This window comes from Astyanax mexicanus, chromosome 12 (genome assembly GCF_023375975.1).
Source record: "Astyanax mexicanus isolate ESR-SI-001 chromosome 12, AstMex3_surface, whole genome shotgun sequence".
Classification (NCBI taxonomy): domain Eukaryota; kingdom Metazoa; phylum Chordata; class Actinopteri; order Characiformes; family Acestrorhamphidae; genus Astyanax; species Astyanax mexicanus.
Window position 1 is genome coordinate 17,670,113 of NC_064419.1, and position 20,863 is coordinate 17,690,975.

The following is a 20,863-nucleotide window of genomic DNA, read 5'->3' on the forward strand; positions in this document are numbered from 1 at the left end:
ATAAATGTTAGCAAGTATCATTTGATAAATATTGGTCATATTGTCGAATGTCAATGATAACAAAAAAATATATATATCGGCCAATATTGAAACAATTCCGATATCATCCTTAATCCCACACATTTTATTGTCAAAATCACAATATACAGAATCATAATCCCTGTACTGTGCCATGTATTATATGGTACTGGTCAATACACTACACAATACAGATACTGAATAAAAGTGTTATTGTAATTTAATTTGTGATTCAACATAGTGCTGGGTGGTATACCGGTTTATACAGTATACTGGAGGGGAATTTACACTCGTCTTTTGCTGTCTTGCCTGGAGAGAAATTCACTGTATTAATGTTTTTATCTCAGTAAACTGGAAAGTAACTATAGCCCTTTTAAATATATGAATACTGTATCCTAAAGGATATTCTTAATGCACACTGAATTTAATTTATTTGTTAACTGAAGAAAGAATTGCTGCTGATTTTAATACTGCAACGCCTCTAATGGCTTCAATAATAACCCTGTAAATTGATATTAAACTTGTGTCTTACTTGTGCAATAGAACATTTGCTAAATATTTATTTTGACATTTTACATTGAGTATTTTAGCTCAATTTAGTGTTAGTGTTAATAAAAATATTTAGTTTTTAAGTCTATTGTTTTTTTACATTCTTCAGCTGTTTTTTTGCTAATAGTCTGATTTCTTCATATATTGTGTTATTTTGTGGGACAAAGTAAACTCAATAATAATCAAAGCTTTTAATTTAAAGCCTTACATTTTCAGCGATACCACCCAGCCTTAATTCAACATAAAATTCTATTACTGTATATAAATCAAGATCTAAAATAACAGAAAATCTTCAGATTAGTATATTTATTTGAGCACTGGTCACAAGCAAAGCTATATCTTTACTGGACCAAGCTGAGTACACACGCCAAACATCTAGAACACACACAGCACCCTCATTCATACACACTGCAGCTTTATTTACACACTGAATGTATGCAATGTCTAGACAGAGCACACAACATACGCAGCAGGGCTGCATACTGTATCTGTATGTTCATGTTATGACCATGGCTGGTGGAATGAAATCCAAAAAACAGCACTACGGTCCCACTGACCAGACTCATTACAGCTTACTGGTATATTAACCTCTGGGCTTCTAATAATGACATCACCACAGCTGCTTTTTCCAACAGATGTTTATGTGCCAAACTTACGTCAACCACTCAAGGCTTGGCTAGAAACGCCCCAAAAACCATGAAACACCTGTTACTGACTTTGTCTAACTTTCTACCCATAATGCATCACTCTGAATGACTAAAAATACCTCGCCCCTGTGCAACCCCCTGTGCAAATAATGAATTGCTGTATCACTAAGAGGCAATTTGGCGAAGCGTTGGGACTCAGTACACTGGGGATGAGTGCTATATGAGAGCAGCGGTCATAACGCAGAAGAAGAATGAAGGGCATCAGTCAATTTAAGCACTTAACATAAACCTAACTCTCCATAACATTAGAGTGGTAGTGAGGAGGAGTGAGAGAGAGAGAGAAAGAGAGAGAGAAAGAGCAACCCCATCAATCAGCAAGACTCCTCAACTTTAGTAAACAAACAAGCTCAATATTCACATCACAATTAATGCAATGTAGGGTTCTACAATTGTTGCACAGAAATATTTAAAATATTTAGGTTTAAAATGTATTTCACAAACAAATTCATAACAAAAGGATGGGAATAAAGATTTTTTATATCACAATGTAATTTTTTTCCAATATCGTGCAGCCCTACTGTACAATATACCAGACAAATTACATTTAAACAATACTACACATACTTACAACTACACTATATGGACAAATGTACCATATTTTTCTCAATATAAGGCACACTGGATTATAAAGCGTATTATACAACACTAGTGAGGAACAGGGGTTTTACATGTTTTTTTTTTTTCTAATTCAGCAGGTCTCGCTGCTGGGTCGCAAGACCTGTAAAGCTAAGCTAAGCTAAGTTAACAAAACTGTAATTCTTAAAAAAAACATTTTATTTTAAAATTAAATGAGTGCTGGATGTTAATCTACACAGATTTCTTTTATAAAAAAAGTTTATTTGGGTGAGTAAAGCGCTTCCGTTTATTTACAGTAACCTTAGATTTTCAGTATTCAGCTAAGGCTGAGTGCAGCAACATTAGTATAAGCACCTAACCATTAGCGCTAGCCAGGTGTTCCAGGAGGCAAGGGCGTTATTAGCTAGTGGTTCGTCCCACGTAGCTTGTTTTGACACAGTAAACATGCAGAGTACAGTCCGACATACTCCCTCAGGTAATGCTAATGCTGCTCCAGCAGTGCTAGCTGGGGTTAGCAGCCGGCTACGGGCTGATAATACTTACCTCTTCATGGTAAAAGAGTTAGCGCTTAGTATGGTTAGCAGATAATGCTAATAATGCCCTTCAGCGGAGTGGCTTTACTGCTTCTTACAACCTGACTGGTAAAATTCATACATGAGGCACACTGACGATTTTTGGGAAAATTAAAGGATTTTAAATGTGCCTTATAGTGCACAAAAATATGGTCCTGGACACTAGATCAATTTTTGTCTCTTACAAAGTCAAGGGTGTTACAACAGAGTTTATCCTGTATTTGTTGAAGTGTTTGTGAGGTCAGAATGTTGGATAGAGGCCACCAAACTTATCCCCAACTTGAACACCATCATTCCAGAGAGCACAGTTTTACTGCGCCCCAGCATATCTCAAAATAAGCTGTTACTTAGTGATTTAGTAGGGATAAGAATCTCTAGGCACATTGCAATTTGTTTTGATTATTATTTTGAGGTCTGTGATGCAATTATAAAACAATTACTAATGCATCTCAAAGCATAATTTTCTTCTATCCAGGATTTAACTACTTGTTACATTTAAAGTAAAGTATCTATAATGATCCATAATGAATCCTGCTATTTAATAAGCCCTTTGACAATATTTCCATTTACTTTATAAAAAGCATATTTAAATTAATCGAACGATCAATAATTTAGAATTAATGTTGTTAGGATAATATTAAAACCAGCTACAAGGAAAGCAAGAACAAGAAGGTGACAATAAGTTAAGGCATAAAATTAAGTCTTTTAGCTTGTTATATGAGTAAAATGAGCAGTAAGTGTATGTAAGAGACAAGAGAGAGCGCCTGAAAGACAGTGGGGGTAAAATGAAGTGAAGGAAAGTAGCGAAAGGCTCGATAGGTAGCTTGCTGGATTAGTGTTCGTGCTAACCGGACAAAAAATAATTTAATTTAAGCATTCATTAACACTCACACAGACAAATTTGTGACAATATGAAGAAAATGTAAGATCAAACAATAAGCACACTGTATAATATGGAATTGTACAAGTGCACAATTGTGGTCCAATTGTGTGCCTGTGTGCAAAATGCGTAGCTACATGTTGGCAGGTCTGAACTGATTTTTGGCATTTGTGAATTAATTAAAATCATCCACATCTTAATCTGTCACGTCCTGGCCCTGTTCCTGTCTGTTCTCATGTCTCTGTGTGTTATCCCCACGTGACCTGTGCTCCTCTGTGTTTCTTCCCCTGTAATTTTCAATCACGTGTGTCCCTTTTGTAGCTCCGCCCCCTAGCCCCAGGTGTCTCCTCTTCTAGTGTGTTTCCTGTTTGTATATATAGTCCTCCTGTGACTTTGTCCTCGTCTGTCTTTGCACCTTCACCTGTCCTTTGTCTCGCCGCCTTACTTTTTTTTTCATATCTTTAGCCCTAGCCCTAGTCTGCTGTTCTTTGTATATCTTCTTGTTTAATTCTTGTTTTTTCTAGTTTATACCTTCTTGTTTATTTTGTGTTTTTTCTAGTTTATATCTTCTTGTTTTGTTCCTGTTTTTTGTAGTTTATCAATGTTTCTCATTGATCTTTTGTTATATTCCAGTCCCTCGTTTATTTCCTTGTTTTGTTTTCTTTTCTTTATTTAGACTTAGTTTACGTTATTTGTTTGTTTAGGTTTATGTTCTCTTGTTTAACTCGTTTGTTCTGGTTTGTTTCTTTGTTCTTTGTTTACTCGTTTATTTGTTATTTATTTAATAAATTTTATTACCTGCGTTTACGTCCCCCTCCACGTCATCCTGCCTGCACCCTCCCTGACATAGTCAAGACGCATCTAAGCTTCAATAATTTCCCCCACCCCGATGATTTAGTACAGTTCAGTTCTAAATCAATCACAGCGCACCCAACGAAAAAGACTTTCTTTTACACAGTGAACTAAATCCATGCAGTATGTGGAAAACTCCAGTGCACTCTATGTACTATGCCAGTGAGGACATTCACATGTTCCGACTGCTCTGGACACTCTGGAATTTAATGAGCCATAGTCTCTAAATGCATCACTGACTATATGTTAGGCAAGACAGAGTTAACCAACATAAGAGAAAGAAAGCAAAGAGAAAGAGAGAGGGATAAGAGGAGAGAGAGACGGGAGGCGTACGTTTCAGTCTCCCTCATTTTTTCCATCTTTGGTCGTGGCTCTTCAACGGTCTCCCTGCATTGCTCCTGCACTCTCTTGTGGTGCTGTGCTGCAGTCCACAGGACCGGTAAAGACCATAAAGATAAACGAGATAAGGAGGACTAAAACAGAGTGATAAGGGAAGGCAGGGAGAGGCCACAGAGAGGGCAAGAAAAAAGAAAGAGAGAGAGAGATTGGGTAGAGTTATATGTGCTCAAGTGAATTTAAGACTGTTATTATCTCCATGTGTGTGAAGCTGCAGCAGCATGTGGGTGTGTTTTTGAGTGTGAGTGTGTGTGAGTGTGTACTTACTACGCCTGAGGAAAATCAGATTCAGTCTGTTTGCTTGGCAGGTGTTTAATGTGTGTGTGTGTGTGTGTTTGCCCACTAGAATAATTGTGTGTATTTTATATTATGAATGTATGATGAGATCAATTCTGACAGTGATTCTGACTAAGGGTGTTTCTATGAGGCATAATACTGGAATCTCTCTTTCTCTCTTTTTCTTTCTCTCTCTATTTCTATTTTCTTTATCTCTCTCTCTCTCTCTCTCTCTCTCTCTCTCACTCTATCTCCCACACATCTCTAGGAGAGCAGTAAAGGCCCCGAAGACAATGGATGTCTGAAGAACGGGTATTTTTATCTTCTAACACGTCCCTGAAGGCAGAATGTCATCACATTTTCTCATACAGTCATTTCTTTGTCTATTTTAATATCTCTCGCTCCATCTCTCTCTCTCTCTCTCTCTCTCTCTCTCTCTCTGTTTACCTCTCTCTCTCTTGTTCTGTCATAGTAGCACTAACAGAACCTGTTTGTTTTGTGCAGACACACACACACGCACACACACAAAAGCTATTAAATTGCACTGTTTTACTGCACCAACGGTTTCACATTTTGATAGACAGGCACGAATCTCTCTCTTTTGCTCTTTCACTTTTTCCCACTCCTCTTCTTCTCTGGCTGTAATGTTCTTTCCTCATTCCCTCTGTCTCTTTTTATTTCCTGGCCTCTCTTTCTATCTTCATATTTCCTTGAGTCACTCTTTTCTATCTCTTTCTTCCTTTTTCTCTCTGTTTTTTTATTTTCACTTTCACTCTATATCTTCTTCTCTGATTGTTCTTTCCTGATTTTTGTACCCTATCTTTCTTGTTTTTATATTTCTCCTTTATTCCTAATCTTTCTTTGCCTCGTTCACCTTCTTTCTCTTACTTCTCTCTTTCAGTGTCTCCAATGTTCCCTCTTTTTAGCTCTCTCTCTGCGTTTCTCCTTCCCTCCCTTTTCTGAATCTCGCTCCATTCCTCTCTTTCTCTATTTCTCCCTCCATCTCTCTCTCACACACACAGATCAACTCATTCCATGCAGTCAGACATTTCCGTTAATTTCGCTGAATGTTTCCAGGCACAGACAGAAGGTTGTTTGTAGACAGTGGATCAGAGTAATGCCCTGCATACCTGTGTGTGTGTGTGTGTGTGTGTAAGGATAGGGTAAGCGCTAACCAATCACTGCATTACTGAATTCCACTGGGTTTAACATACATGTGTATGGCTTATTTGTGTAGGCTTTGGGGGGAGAGGTGATGCTGTGTGAGTGTGAGTTTGTGTGTGTGTAAGTGTGTATGTGTGTGTGTGAGTGTGTGTTTGTGTGTGTGTGTGTGTGTGTGTGTGTGTGTGTGTGGTACTGGACACTCTAACCGAAACGATTCCACCCTGCTACCCATAAGGAATGTAAACAGTCTTGACTATTAGGGCAAAACTAACTCTGTCTACCATAATCCAGCAGGAAATGCCCACCTGACGCAATACACACACATTCAACCTGTACACACCAGTAGATACACACCCACAAACCCATCAGAGCCAACATGAATATCCCTGATGAATCCTATTGTTTCACTCTATCTCTCTTTCCCTTTCTCTCTGGTCCCAATATGCTTCAATTAATTTGAATTTACTTTAATTCAGTTCTGTACAGTTAAAATAATTTAAATTAAATTCAAATGCAATTCAGTTCAGTTCAGTTAAATTCCAACAAGTTGAGTTGAGCTGACAAGCATTTTTAATCATTTTTAATTAAAATTCCAGTTCCAGTTCAGGTCAGACAACAAAAATTAATACATAACAATGAATGTTCTATAAATTCAACAGATGTAACCATATGCATATGAATATTTATTTTCTTCAGTCAAAAGGTCTGTTTTACAATCTGCTGTGAATGGAGCATAATTTATTTTATATTTTTAAAAAAACAGACGTGATAACAGTAAAGTTGTTATTAAAATGATTGCTCATGTGTTTTTATTTGTTTTTTTGTTTTTTTTATTAGAATTAGAATTTATTATTCTTCCTTTAAACATACATTAGCCAAAGTGTCAATAGGTTCATGTTAATCTACTCCAGAGAGTCCTATTCTATTGGTAATACTTCTCTACATGTATTACTAGATAAGCTATGTATGTAGATAAGCATTTTGTTGCACATCTGTGTCAGCAAGGGGTGCTTGAAGTACTTAAAGAAGCTGAATTTTTACATTGGAACGGGTGTCCCCAAACATTTGGACATACAGTGTTATCTCCTTTTCTTAGTTTCTGTTTAAGTGGGCTTGTCTCAGCAAGCACACACTTGAGATCATTTATTTTCTTCCTGTTTCCTCATTGTCAGTTATTGAGAAATAAAATTTCCCTGTGATGTTCCTGGCACAAATACATTTTCCAAATACACACACAGACACCCACGCAAGTACACAGGTATCATCTTTTCTAATCTGATTAAACTTCTGTCGCTCACACACACACACGCACACACACATAACACATGAACACAAAGGGTCAAGCTCAGGTCTTGACATCAGGAGAGGCCAAAGTCCAATCCGACTGACTTCATACACATGATTCTAGTAAAGAATGCTGCTGGCCCCATGAGACCATAAACTTTACTACAGAATTACCTCACCTTTCTCACAAACAGCGCTGCCGTCCTTACTAACTCATGTAATGCTCTTAGCCCCACGTCTTACTCCACGGGTGGCCCTCAACACCAGCCTGTCCTTAATCTAGCTGGGTTGCGGCACAATATCTTGTTCTAATCTAATAAAACTAGAAAGGAGAGTGAATTTTACTCCCAACTGGCAAAAGCTTTTACACCACCACCACTACACAGACAAACACATTGACTTAATTTTCAAATCTGCTGTGTGGAAAATGCCTTAGCAGCTTGCTGACTACTACTCTGTTTCCAGTTGGCTCAGAACCAGTCCAGTAGCTCTGCTCCCACTTTTATTCAGATGTAATGTTCACCTTTGAGAAACAAAGTCTATAAACCGACAGCATTCTCAACGTTTAAGAATGTTACAGGAAGAAGATTTTATCAGTTAGCACGAAAGCTTAAGGCCCAAAGTCAAACATCCATAAACAACCTTCCACTTCAGGCCTAAGGCTACGTACACGCAGTAAGTACCAATGACTCAAAGGCTCCAAAATCTTTTCCTTCATATGTGGCAGAAATGTGTGGCAGTGTGAACAGCATGAGCATACTAAATCTGACATTTTCTCTTCCAAATTGGGCCACTTTTCTATGTGGACCTGAAATACGAGACTTCAGTTAGGGCAGGTGATTTGATAAAAAATATTTCAAAGAGCTTGAGAGAAAAAGGAGACACATACAATATAATATGATAAAATACATCTTAATAAAATAAGACTACAAACTGTAATCTGCTGACTGTTTAAACAACCAGTGGCTATTCAGTTTAAATAAATTAAACAGTTTTGAATATATAATTATTAATTATCTACTGCCCAGCTCTAACATGAAGAACTGTCCCTTGTCTAATATAATATAAAGGTCTAAAATAAATAATTTTGGGACTGGATTTAAGGAGAAATTCAGATTCTGTCTACTTTACATGTTGTGGGAACGTAGCCTAAGTCTCTTACAACGAATGATTCTTTATGAAACCCCAGTGGTATCAGCTCTACAGACTGTCTGAGAAAGTTTCTGTTGATTTATCAACAAAAACGAATATCCCAGTTTAGCCAAATAAAAATAACAATCAATATCTGCCAAATAAAAGCAGACACCAATTGTTTTCATACTTGGATATAGTCACTTCCACTATCCAGCTTCAATTTGAAACCCTGCATTTTGAACTATCCTCTGAAACATTTAAAAACTCTACAACATTTTGTTTCCATTAACTTCCTGAGGTTATGCCCCTAACAGTCCGATTTACAATGAAGCACTGGAAGGAAGTAGAAATAATGACATCCAATATGACTGAAGAGATTTACATTGCAGAGCAGCACAAACCACTGCTTATTATTCCGGATGGCAGCATAGAGAGTGAACATGTTCAATGATCTTGGAGCTAACGTCAGTGAAGATCTCACTTGGCTACACAACACAACTGGTTAAGAAAGCACAACAGTGACTACATTTCCTGTGAAGACTCTGAGAAATGTTTACAGACTTCTACAGATACATCCAGTGGTCAGGACTGCCCAGACCTCTTGAGGTTGGCCTCCAGGTTCCTCAGAAGGGCCTACTAAGTCTTTGAGGGCAACACCCATCCTCAACACAACCTCTTCACGTTTCTCCCATCAGGCCGATGGTACAAAAGTGTAAAAACCAAAACCTTCAGATTTTTAACCAGTTTCACATCCTATACCATCAGGGTTTAGAACCACTAACACCTGCCGGCCCTCCCTTGAGTCACCACATCATTTCATGACCAACTGACCAGTTATTTCAGTCTACACTTATTCCTCACTCCCACTAAATAAGTACTAGGATACTGCAGACTGTACACAGCTCAACTGCACAGAATGCACATAGTTCATAAATATACTAGTGACACCAACACATCACTTGTATAACAGACCTGTATCTTTTATATGTCTATATCTATGTCTGTTTTACTGCGTTATGTACACAATGTGTATAATATACAGCAACAATTGAAGAAAGCCACCCCCATGAGTGGGAAAAAAAAAACATTTTGCAAAGTTTAAATAGACATAAATGGGAACTTGCAGGTTATTAGACCTTCAAACAGTTTTATAATAAAATGGCAATACAATCCTACTTAGACACCTTTCCACCTGAGGAAAGAACAATTTCTATCCCAAAATCATTGTAAAAAAAAAATGCACAGAGTGGCCAGCAGTCACATATTGTAACATATTGTAATATCATTAGCTACCAAACTGACACCAGGTAGGATAACTAAATTAGTTAGTTAGCTAACTTTAGCTAGCATTGTGATTGAAATGTTTAAATCTATAGCTTATAAAGCTGCATCTTATTAATATACTATCAGTCATATCCTCCTTGTTCTGTATCTCTCTGAATCAAGTATGTATAAAATTGTCATCAAACAGGAGAGTGTTTAAGTATACATGTACTATTACATATATATTATAATATATTCTATTATCATTATCCTTGCTGTTCTGTATCAGTCTGAAATTCTGTCATATGAACGCCCCATACTGTTGTATACTGTTCTATGTGACATTGTCAATTGTATCGACTAATCACTGCAGCAGTTCAGGGCTGTAAGTAACAATTAGTTAATAAACCAAACTGTCTTTGTACTAACGTTGTATTTTCTGTATATAGGGATCACACAACCTACCATTATTAAAAATTAGTGTTTACTTGAAGAATTACCCTGACAGTTACATTCAGAAAAGACCAAGCGAGATATAAATGTAATAAAAATTAGCTTTATATCTTGTTTAACTACTCTAGCAGGCTCTAATAACACTGACTGGGAAAAAATGTTAACTTCTGGCTAATGTTTGCTTGACTTATACTAAGGTTTGTTTTTGAACTGCTGGTCGAGCTGCCATATTTAAGCTGTAGTAAAATGCTAATGTTAAATTGTTAATAACATAGACTCAACTTAGTGATCATTAAATTAGGTGCCTATTTTAATCCTAGATTTTAATCATAGATTTTCATCGATTTATTTAATTAGTTAATGCAGCCCCACAGCCCTAAAGAGTTGTTTCCTCCCCCATGGTGTGGGAGTGGTCTTGAATCCCATTGACCGCATCTATTTGTTGTGTGGTCACGCCCCCAATAATTAGTTTGAGTAAGAAAGTCTCCAGTCAGTGTGAGATGCAGCTGTGTTTGGCTTTGTTGTTGAGTTACACGCTTTGCTGGTGAGTTACACATAAAGATGATCTTGTTTTTGGGTGGACCTTCATGGCCTGAGCTTGGACATGGGAGAACTGTGAGTCACAGTCACTGTAGTTCGTCACGCCGGTTAAAAATTCAGAGGGAGTATCATGTGTGCTACCTGGATATAGTGTATATAGGTAGATAGTAAATAATACATAGTAGATATTAAAGCGTAGTCTCTGTGTTAATAAGATTACCAGTTAGCTAACTAGCTAGCTGGTTAAGTGATGTATAAAGCTAACTCATCTCCCTCCCTGTTTGTGAGGTGGTGAGGGGAGTTAAGGGTTTATCTACATCTAACCAGAACTCCCGCTAGTTTCTAAATGACCCTGGAGCCTGAAGGAAGGATAATGAATTAGACATTTCTAGCTACAGCTGCTCTTAGCTCAGCCGTTTCTCCTTCTTTTCCGCTGGTTTTACTCAGCTGTGAGGTGGTGTTAACAGGAGGAATGCAGTAACACGGAGTCGGTGGGTGGTGCTGTGAGTGAGTGAGTGGGTGAGTGGACGGTCGCCCTTTACCTCTCTCTGCTCAGCTCGCTCGTGTCATCGCGGCTCGCGCGGCTCTCCCCCGCCGGCCTCGAGCGCTTTACCGCATCGGCTCCTCCGCTCCAGCACGAGCTTCGTGCGCCAATCCGCCCTGAGGAGAGACTGGAGCTCCGGGGTCCGTGTTCAGCCCGCGCGCTGCGCTCCTGCAGGAGGAGAAACCGAGACGCTGTTCGCTAAAGCCGCTCGTGCGCGTGTGAAACTGACTGCGCAGAGAGTCATGAAGACATCACACACCACCTACACTCACACACACACACACACATAAGCTCGCGCCCGTGCACGCACGCATGCAGTACTATGTATCCTGTGTATGTGTAATAAATGAGCAGAGAGTAGAGTGTGTATGATCTACCTGCACCTCCCCCTTTCCTCTCCTCCTCTTCTCCTCCTCCTGCTCTTCTCCTGCACCTCCTGCTGCTGCTGGATGACGAGCTCTACCGCAGAGGCGCCCGGATCTCAGCGGACAGATCCACCGTCCACTACAATCAATTCAAATACAGTTAGCTCCTATATTCATCCCTCTCTCTCTCTATCTATCTTCTCTCCATTCTCCCTCTCTCAGGCTCCCCCTCCCTCCCTCTTTCTTCAATCTGTCATACCCCCTGCTCTCTCTCTCTCTCTCTCTCTCTCTCTCTCTCTCTTTAGTGTGTAATCTCCGTCCTCTCTCTTTTTTGCATCAATTGCTTTTTGGCCTTACATTGGACTCTTTCTTTTCTCTCTCTTTCCCACTCTCTCTATTATTATACCCACTCTCCCATTCGCTCCCTCTCTCTCTCTTTCTCTCTCTCTCTCTCTCTCTCTCTAACCTCTCTATGTTAATCTCTCTCTCTCTCTCACTTTACCTCTTTCCCACCCTCCCTATTCTCTTTCTCTCTCTCGCGCGCTCTCTCTCTCTCACGTGTGGCTCAGCATGATCGCTCTCGCGCCCCGCGGTTGTGTCGCTCTTACACAACAGCGCGCGCTGCTGCTGCTCGGTCACTCGGATTCTGCTACTATTCACATAGGCTCGGTGACGTAGCAATATTCACCCTAACCTACAAATGGCGCAGCAGCGCCTGTGTGTGTGTGTGAGAGAGTGCAGAGAGAGAGAGACTGTGTAACCTGAGGGCTGACGCAGACTGTAACTCCAAACCACCTGGCCCTTGCTTCGTTCTGCCAATTGCACACACACACACACACACACACACACCGTTGAGTGTGTGCACCTGGTCACAGGTGTGCGGTTAGCATAGATGCCAACTGGGTAACTGGCCAGCTATAGCTCAGCCTAGACAACAGTGCACATAACAGCCAGGGGCACATTTACTCACTTATAACTCTATACAATTCTACATCTGAACACAAGCACAAGAAGCCATGGTACCTATAATCTGTTTGTCTTTACTTGATTTAAGTAACGGTCTCTACTGTTGGTTGCCATGGGTGGCTTTCTACTACATTTTGCAGCACTGCTGTGAGGATTTCAGAGCATTAGTGAGGTCAGAATATTGAAAGATCACCACCACTGTTCTCACCTCATCCCTCCAACTCATCCCAAAAGTACTGATTGTGTTATGATGTAACTAACACATCTCATTTTCACATGAACACTAAATTGTTGTGGTCAGGAAAAAATCTTGGCCACACCACCAAAGAAACCAAACACTGTCCGCTTCCTTCCTCCAACAGCCCAAATCACTGCAGAAGCACCGTCCCCGGGACGAACCCTCAGACTGGCTGAAGATTATAGGTTTAAAGGTCACTTCTGGACCTCATGCTATTGTAAGAGCTAAAAGGAGGAAACCAATGCACTCTGAATCCTCCCAAAACAATCTACATTTACTGCACACAAAAAAGGCAAATGATTTGTTGAGGCAAAATTTTAAATATAGTTTCATTTAAACCTTTCTGTATTTAGCAACCTCATTAAACAGTTACACGTGAACATTTTAGAAAATTTTGTTTTTTGTGGGCATATCACAATTTACATACTAAGATTTATTTGCTTTTGACTTTTAAACTTGTCCACGAAAATGGGAGGCAACCTCCAGATATCAGGTATGATAAATTCAGAAAGCATCTCTCATAACTGAAGCAACCACAGGTCTAGCATTTCTAGCCCATTTTTCATTTAGTTTTTCCTCTAAACTGTCTTTCCATCCTTAGAGTCATAATTCCAAAGTTATTTTACCCTGTGCTAATATTGGTTATTTGTCTGCTATATGATATAAAGGCTGGGTTACACTCACTAATTAACAGATTTTTCAGTTTATTTAAAATGATAAGACAGGGTTGGTGTTGAAGTTTGCTTCTTTAGGTTTGTATTAGATCGACAATTCTAAGGGAAATGGAATCTCAAGCAAAAAGTCTAAAATGAGATTCTGTCAGCATGCAATGTCCCCTTCACCTTGACCAATCACCAGCATCCACATCTTTATAAGACCTCTACATACACACCAGCTTTGCTGCTTTTAATTGCTGATGCTTTAACTTTTCTTTTCATCCTCCCTACTTCACTTATGTCAGGATCTACGACATTCCAGATAAAACAAAACGTGGGAAATTTCAACTGAAATTCCATCTCCACAAGTCAGAAGAGCCTAACTGACAAGAGTTAAGAATACAATATGGCTGCACCTTACATCAACAGTAGTAAAAGCAGGTAGTATTATAAAAATCCTCATAGGTAAGTTAATGTTCATGTGGTTGCCACCTTTGCAATAACAGTATGCAGCTATTTCCAGCCATATGAAACCAGGCTACCATAATTTTAAATGGGCATAAACCAAAGTGTAGATCAAGTTGCAATACCTTTCTGCTGCTTGTATAGCATTTCGATCAATAATGCACATAAAACATGCCTTTTTAGATCATTCTGGCTACTGCACTTGTGCAGATCTCCATATCGATACAAACTTTGCCCTCTAACATGCTGACTCTCATCCACTCTTGGAATAACCAGCAAATTGATTGGCTCTTTAGTTAATGGGTGGGACTTTAAACATAAAAAGACAGTTGAGAGTTAAGGTTTAAAAAGTGTCTGGTCTTCTAATGAATAATGTCTACAATTTTAAAAAAGTTATTTTTGACTTATATTCTTCCATCTGTTTTTTATTAAATCAGCCCCAAATACATTATTTTTCAACTGCAGGTGAATATGTTTCCATAGTCTTTGGAAGAAAAATTTACCATATAATATGTTTTATTTTATTGGTATGACTAACAATGCTAACCAAGGACAGTGCTAACAGTGATAACCTGGGACATACAAAGTGGGACATATTTTGGATTTACCATAGAACACTGGTAAATGACTGCTAAGGACGTTGTGGTAAACACAAAAGTCTTTAAGTGTTTTTGTAAATGTTTTAAAATAGTATAGTCTCTAAATGTTGAACTGGAACGGCATCGCTTTCGGTGTGAAGTAATTTCCAGCTCTGACATCCAACATCTGAGGTAAACGGAATGCGGCATTATTCACAGCATTATTTTCCATTGCTGTTTTTCACATTTTTCATATTATTGACAAACCACTTTTCCACCTCATCCAAGTATAAAAGCTCTTTTTACCTTGACTTTTCCAGCCAGCACATTTCCAAAATTTGCAAAAAAGTGGATGGAAAATAGACTTATACCACTCTTGGGATAAATAACACTTCAGAACACTTAGGCCTAAACTGGAGGAATTTGGACACAAAGACAGCTCGTCTTTTCTGGATATTTTTCAGAATTCCTAATATGGCCTTGCACACTTCTTAGCCCCAGTGTGCACCTCACAGTAATCTACTTGTTTCTGTTGTTTCACTGCAATGATATTCCCCACCAGAAAACAGCTCGTTACTCTCACCGTGGTCTTGAGCTACTACAGATTAACTCTGCAGTACCGAAACGGAAAGTGTCAGGCTTAAATTTATCCAGTGTCTCAGGATAACAGTGTTGAGGATTAGTTGCTCCTGTCAGCATGACCATGTGTGTTCATCAGGAAGCCAGTGTACCCATCAAAGACTTGAAAGCTTGAAACCCCTAGTGGTCAAATGTATAACTTTGGGGAGTTTTAATACACTATAAGAAGCTTACTACATGCCTTTTAATAGTCACCAGCAGATCCATGGATGTCTGGGAAATGAGTTAAATGGCTTTAAACAGAGCAGCCATTTTCAAAGACTGCCCTGCTGAAACAGCTCAGCCTAATGCTATTGTCTAGCATAGTATATGTTTTTGTTTGAGTCTGATGGTCCAGGTGGTCTAGCCGCATGACCAGCATTACCAGGTTAGCCAATCCTTGATCATGCTGGTTGATCCATCTAAATACAAGCTAAAATCTTTGGGTTGGGACTTTTTTAGGTGCAGGATCAAAAGCCATTACTGAAGTGGTTTCTCTTAGTAACCGCAGTTTTTCTGGCTTGGGTGTTTAGACAGGTTGATTTATTTTAAAATATAATCAAATAAGCACAAAAATGTAAACTTGGCTGGCCAGAACATTAGCATTACCATGGCCAGACCCGCCTTTACAGAAACAACACAGTTCTTACTTTATCTCCTGTGTGCTACATTTTTAACTGTCCCAGAAAACATAAAAATTAAAAAAATATATATATAGATTTCCTTTTTAAACAAAATAAGAAAATAAATAAAATACAGCGACTGATAGCCAAGCCCCATCCACATTAATTCTGTCACTGTGCAAGAGCTTGCTACATTAAAGCTGATATTTGTTAATGTTGGAATTTGTGGGATTTAGAGCCCTCTCTGGTGAGAATTGGTAATTGCACCGAGCATGCAGTATAATCATTTTAAACTAGGTGGGTGTGATGCGTTTTCCTTTTAGAGCGGATTAATCCGATTCCAGGTTATGTTCAGTCAGAGAGAGAGAGAGCGCGCTCAGTCAGAAACTTCAATCCTTCGTTTCTTTGTTTTTACTGTGTGTAATTGACCTACTGAGGTCTGAGTTTCCCCTTCTGAAGTCTCCATTGCTCCACCAGCCGTTCACGTTCAGTAAAACTGAGCCGGATCCTCTTTTAGAGGCTGTACATGCGATGTAAGTACGTAAAGACCTGTGACGTGGCCAGAAGAACTACTACAAAAAGTGAGCCGTCACACCAGTTTATTAGAATGAATATATTAGGCTTAGCAGGGTCGTTCCAGCACACTGGTACCATTAAACTCAATATTTCGTCCCTTCTCCACTCAGAAATGCTTCTGCTTTCAGTATAGAAACAAAATAACAAGCTTATTAATAAAGATAGTGCTCATGGCTCGTGCACTAGCATAACTGGGTGCCACATCTTGATTTGGGCTGAGGACTCTTTGCAAAGAAAACTGAAAATCTCTTACTATAACTGCCCCCTCCGATCATACTGTAGATGCGCATAGAACATGCATTTAAAATAAGTGGTGTGAACAACTAGGTGTTTTGGCAATTATTTGTGATTGGATCACACAGGATGCACGTTAATGCCAGCTGTGAGCGGGGCTATTGCAAACTCTACTTTGTAGTTTGGAGTGTCAATTAATGTTATGTACAGTATCTGATGTTATTTTATATTGTATTCAAACAGGATATTTATACATTTATATATAAATAAGGTGATGTAGCCAGCTAGCTTATGTGTAGTTATGAAGTACAAATTTACTAGACACTTCTACTGCATTCCACAACTCTCACCAACACTCTTTTTTGTTTATTGGAGCAGTGGCCTTAGAAGGGGCTAAAGATATCTAGATTTTACTAACTGGTTTCTTTGGCTATCTTTAGCTTCAGCTAGGTATCTTGTCAGTACATTAGCTATGCTGGTCAGTACATTGGCTGGTTTACCAGTATATGGTATCTATATCAATCTACCAGCAAAAAATTGGCCTTGACTTGTATTTTTCAGCAGGCATGTGCTGCCTTACGGAAGCCATTAGTGACAAGTGGCAGTGATCACTGTTCACATGCTGCCAGATCTACTTTGCTACACAATGTTTACGTCTAATGACTGAGCTAATTAAAAGCTGGTAGAGCTTCTGTACTTTAAAGCCAAGTGTGTTAGGTTCCAGTTGGAAGCCAACTTTGCAGAAGGTGGATCTTCATAGGTCTGAGTTCGCTACAATGCACAGTAAAAGTGACTACACCTTCTTATACATTGATTTTTCGTACTATTTTACTAAATGTTTTTCAAAATGAAGAAATGTAGAAGAGTAAAATAGGCAGATGTTAGAAAAGGTGTTATCTAACCTAATTTGAACACTAGCCTATATCTAGCAATTACTTGCTAGGCTTGCTGTTAGTTAGTTAGTTAGTAAGAATTTTAGTGAATTTCATAAATTAAGGAAAGTGACTTATGTAACGAATGCTGCTCTAAGCTAACACATGCCAATGTTTTGACAGGCTTCAAATCTGGTGACGGCGGAAAACACAGGTGCACCACTGATCAATTCAAACCCTGGCAACAGTCAATATTCATCAACCTATACCTATTTTAGCTACGCAGGTACACCGTGCACGAGACACACGGACACGCTGCAGCGAGCAAATCCAGCAATATACAGATTACAAAATAAAATACGATTGCCTGCTGGGGTACCTTCACAGCGTGAACATGCACGCTGTGTTTAGATATTAACACACCAATGTCAGAGCACACCTGGCTCTTAAAGAAATGGCAAGTGACACACTGATTGGTTTATTTACACACTTATTGGTTTGTTACACCCAAAACATGATTATCGGTAATTAAGACATTTAGTTCATGTGTTTTGTGCGTACTTTTTGCATCCACACGATACGAAAGACACACCAACCGATAGCTAAAATGGGGCCCATTGCCTTGTAAATAAATAACATTTACTTTGTGACATGGTGCACCATCATGTTGCTCATGAAGGGTTCACATGGTCAGCAATGATACTACAAAAAAATCACTGGAACTGAAGTGATAACAAAACATTCTCCATATCATTATACCATCTCCACCTGCCTGGACTGTTGACACAAGGCAGGTTGAGTCTATGGATTTAAGCTGTTGACACCAAATTCTGATCCTACAACCTGTGTACCTTAACAGAAATAAAGATTCATTAGACCAGGCTATGAATCTCCAGTGTTCTACTGTCAGTTTTGTTAAGTCTGTGACCACTGCAGCCTCAATTTTCTGTTCTTATCTGACAGAATTAGAACCTGTTGTGGTCCATCTGCTTCAAGGCTGGACGTTTTGTCAATTTTTAGGTGCTTTTTGCTTATTATAAATGTACTGATTTCCTCTATCATCAACACAATGTTTCTTTTCATTTTTTTCTTTGGATTTTTTCCCCAGAAGATCAACAGTTCCAGAAATACTCAAATTATATGGTCTAGCACCAACAATCCTGCAAAGCTCACATTCAATAATATCATATTTTCCCCATTCTGATGATTGATTTAAACATTACCTGAATTGTCTGGTTCATATCTACATATGATACGTTATTGTCGCTTTTTCCTTACACATGTGCAAACCCATTGTGCCCTCACATGCACTAAACAGCTATGGGCACTGAAATACCCTGTTTAGCCCTGAGGATTTCCTTAAGACCATTAGAGTAACCCACTGAGCCTGCCTGAGAGATGATTACACTCAGGGCCGCCGCTCTGCATACGCAGACAACGCAGCCAGCGTTAGGCCTCAACCATTTTGCAGTTGCAGGGAGCCAAATTGACTGAGAATGAAATGTGTTGAAATTATGACATTATTAAATTTAAAACCCAATGTGAATTATTTATGATACGCTCATCTTTTTTGTCTTTAAACATTGCATGGGGCACCTACTCTACTACTTAAAAGCGGCACGTTATTATTTTTGTGCATAATATAATGCCCCCACCCCTATTGCCTGAAATGGCACGGCTCGGTTTGCTCTGTTGGTTGTTGCCAGATGTGACATTTTCCAGTCAAATAAATAATCAAAAAATGCATGGAGGCGCTAAATCTTGCGCATGTTTAACCATTTTTAAAGTGTATGTGGCCATTCTATACAAAAACTTGTCCAGTGCAATATTTGTGTAAGTTAAAAACTTAAAATAAAATAAACAAATAGGATGAAAAATCGTAACTTATCTGGCAACCTTAGTCCTAACTAAAGTAGCAACACTACTTGAGTTTGGCAGGAGACAAGTTCACCGCGCGAAGTTGCTACTAAATGGTAATTCAACTATGAAGCGACGGTTTGAGTCTGGAGCTGAGAAGAAGAAAAAGAAGCAGAAAGATGAGGCCCATGCATCCCTTTCTGGTGAGTAACTTCGATGTTAAAGGTTTAAATAGTTTTGATTACTTCATGTTCAGTGGTGTTGCCTGAGCTAGTTACGTTGGCTTTGCTGATTTGGTAGCTTTAAACGCTTAACTAGAAACTAATCTGGGTATTGCAAGGCACGTGGCACGTTTGCAAATAGTAGTAGTGTAGTTTGAAGATTTTTAGTGACTTTAATAAAAAAATAATAAACAGAGTAGCCTACCTATTGACTAATGCCTTCAGTGCACTATCCAAATGGTCTGTATGACAGCAGGATCAGACAGCTCTATAGATTTTGACAGGCTGATATAAATACACCACGAATATAAACGATAATTTCATAACCTTTAAGGCTGGCTTGTGTAAATGACGTGTCCACTGCTTAAAATAGACATGCATCGTTTCATTTATTATTTATACATTATAAATAGTACTCTTGTGCTGTTCTTCACTGTTATTGGCCTTACTTATAACGTTGTAAATATTCACAGTTACATGTGTAATTTTAATAAATAGTAAAATTTTGCGTAAACCTTTTGTGTTTGTGTGTGTTTTTTTTTTTTTTTTTTTTGGGGGGGGGGGGGGGGGGGGGCTCCCTGACCAGTTATGCTTAGGGCCTCCAAAACCTTAGCAGCGGCCCTGATTACACTGGAGACCTATGCAACAGTGAAAGTACAGGAGTGCGTGAGATTGTGAGTATGTGTCTGTAACAGTAAATCAACATGAACTGCATTCACAAAAAATTCACACAGGTAAAAGATTTCTGAAGAGAACACACAGGTAGGCTACTTATAAGCTGCATTCCATACATAGGTGCCCTAAAGAAGTGCTCTTATATTCCCATCACCACTATTATAGAAGACAGAATGTGCACAATATACACAATAAGTAAGCTTTCCAGCAACTGTACTGTAGTGGGAAACAGTTATTTACTACTCCATATCCAGGTATACTCTCTTTGTGTATCCCAATTGGATACCAATTAGCAATACTAACTAGTCCTTGAGTATGAAGTATATAATATGGCTAAAAGTGATGAGTATACTCAAATATTTACAATGTTGCATTAAACTACATCTATGTTTTTTTGCCATTACATTAAACACTATTGCCCAACAATGCAATACAAAAAGGGAGAACAAAAATGTCAGACAATGATGCAAGAGCAACAGCAGGAGCTACAAGACAACTTGCAGTGGAGTATATTGTCATAGCACGCTCAAATAACCATATATGGACCATTTTGGGCATTTTTACATAAAAAAATAAAATGTGCCTTACTTATTTCTTATCAGTTTGGCACATAAAAGCATTATCATATACAACTCTGGAAAAAATTACAACAAAGAGACCACTTAAAAATTATGAGTTGAAATTTAAAACCTCTGGAATATAATCAAGAGG

At 38.7% G+C, this 20,863-nt stretch overlaps 1 protein-coding gene across 2 annotated transcripts in view; it reads right to left on the reverse strand.

Moving 5' to 3' along the window:
* The window catches only part of LOC103045241 (proline-rich transmembrane protein 3), a 31,855-nt gene extending 20,061 nt beyond the window's left edge, over positions 1-11,794 (reverse strand). The window contains exons 1-2 of one of the 2 annotated variants that reach the window (XM_049485902.1): positions 11,586-11,794; positions 11,207-11,376 (exon numbers count right to left, since the gene is read on the reverse strand). The gene's annotated coding sequence lies outside the window, so the exon portion shown is untranslated. Of the gene's footprint in view, positions 1-11,206; positions 11,522-11,585 lie in introns of those variants that run through there. The other variant, XM_022670720.2, reaches the window with a different exon arrangement.
* Between the last annotated feature and the right edge of the window lie 9,069 nt (positions 11,795-20,863).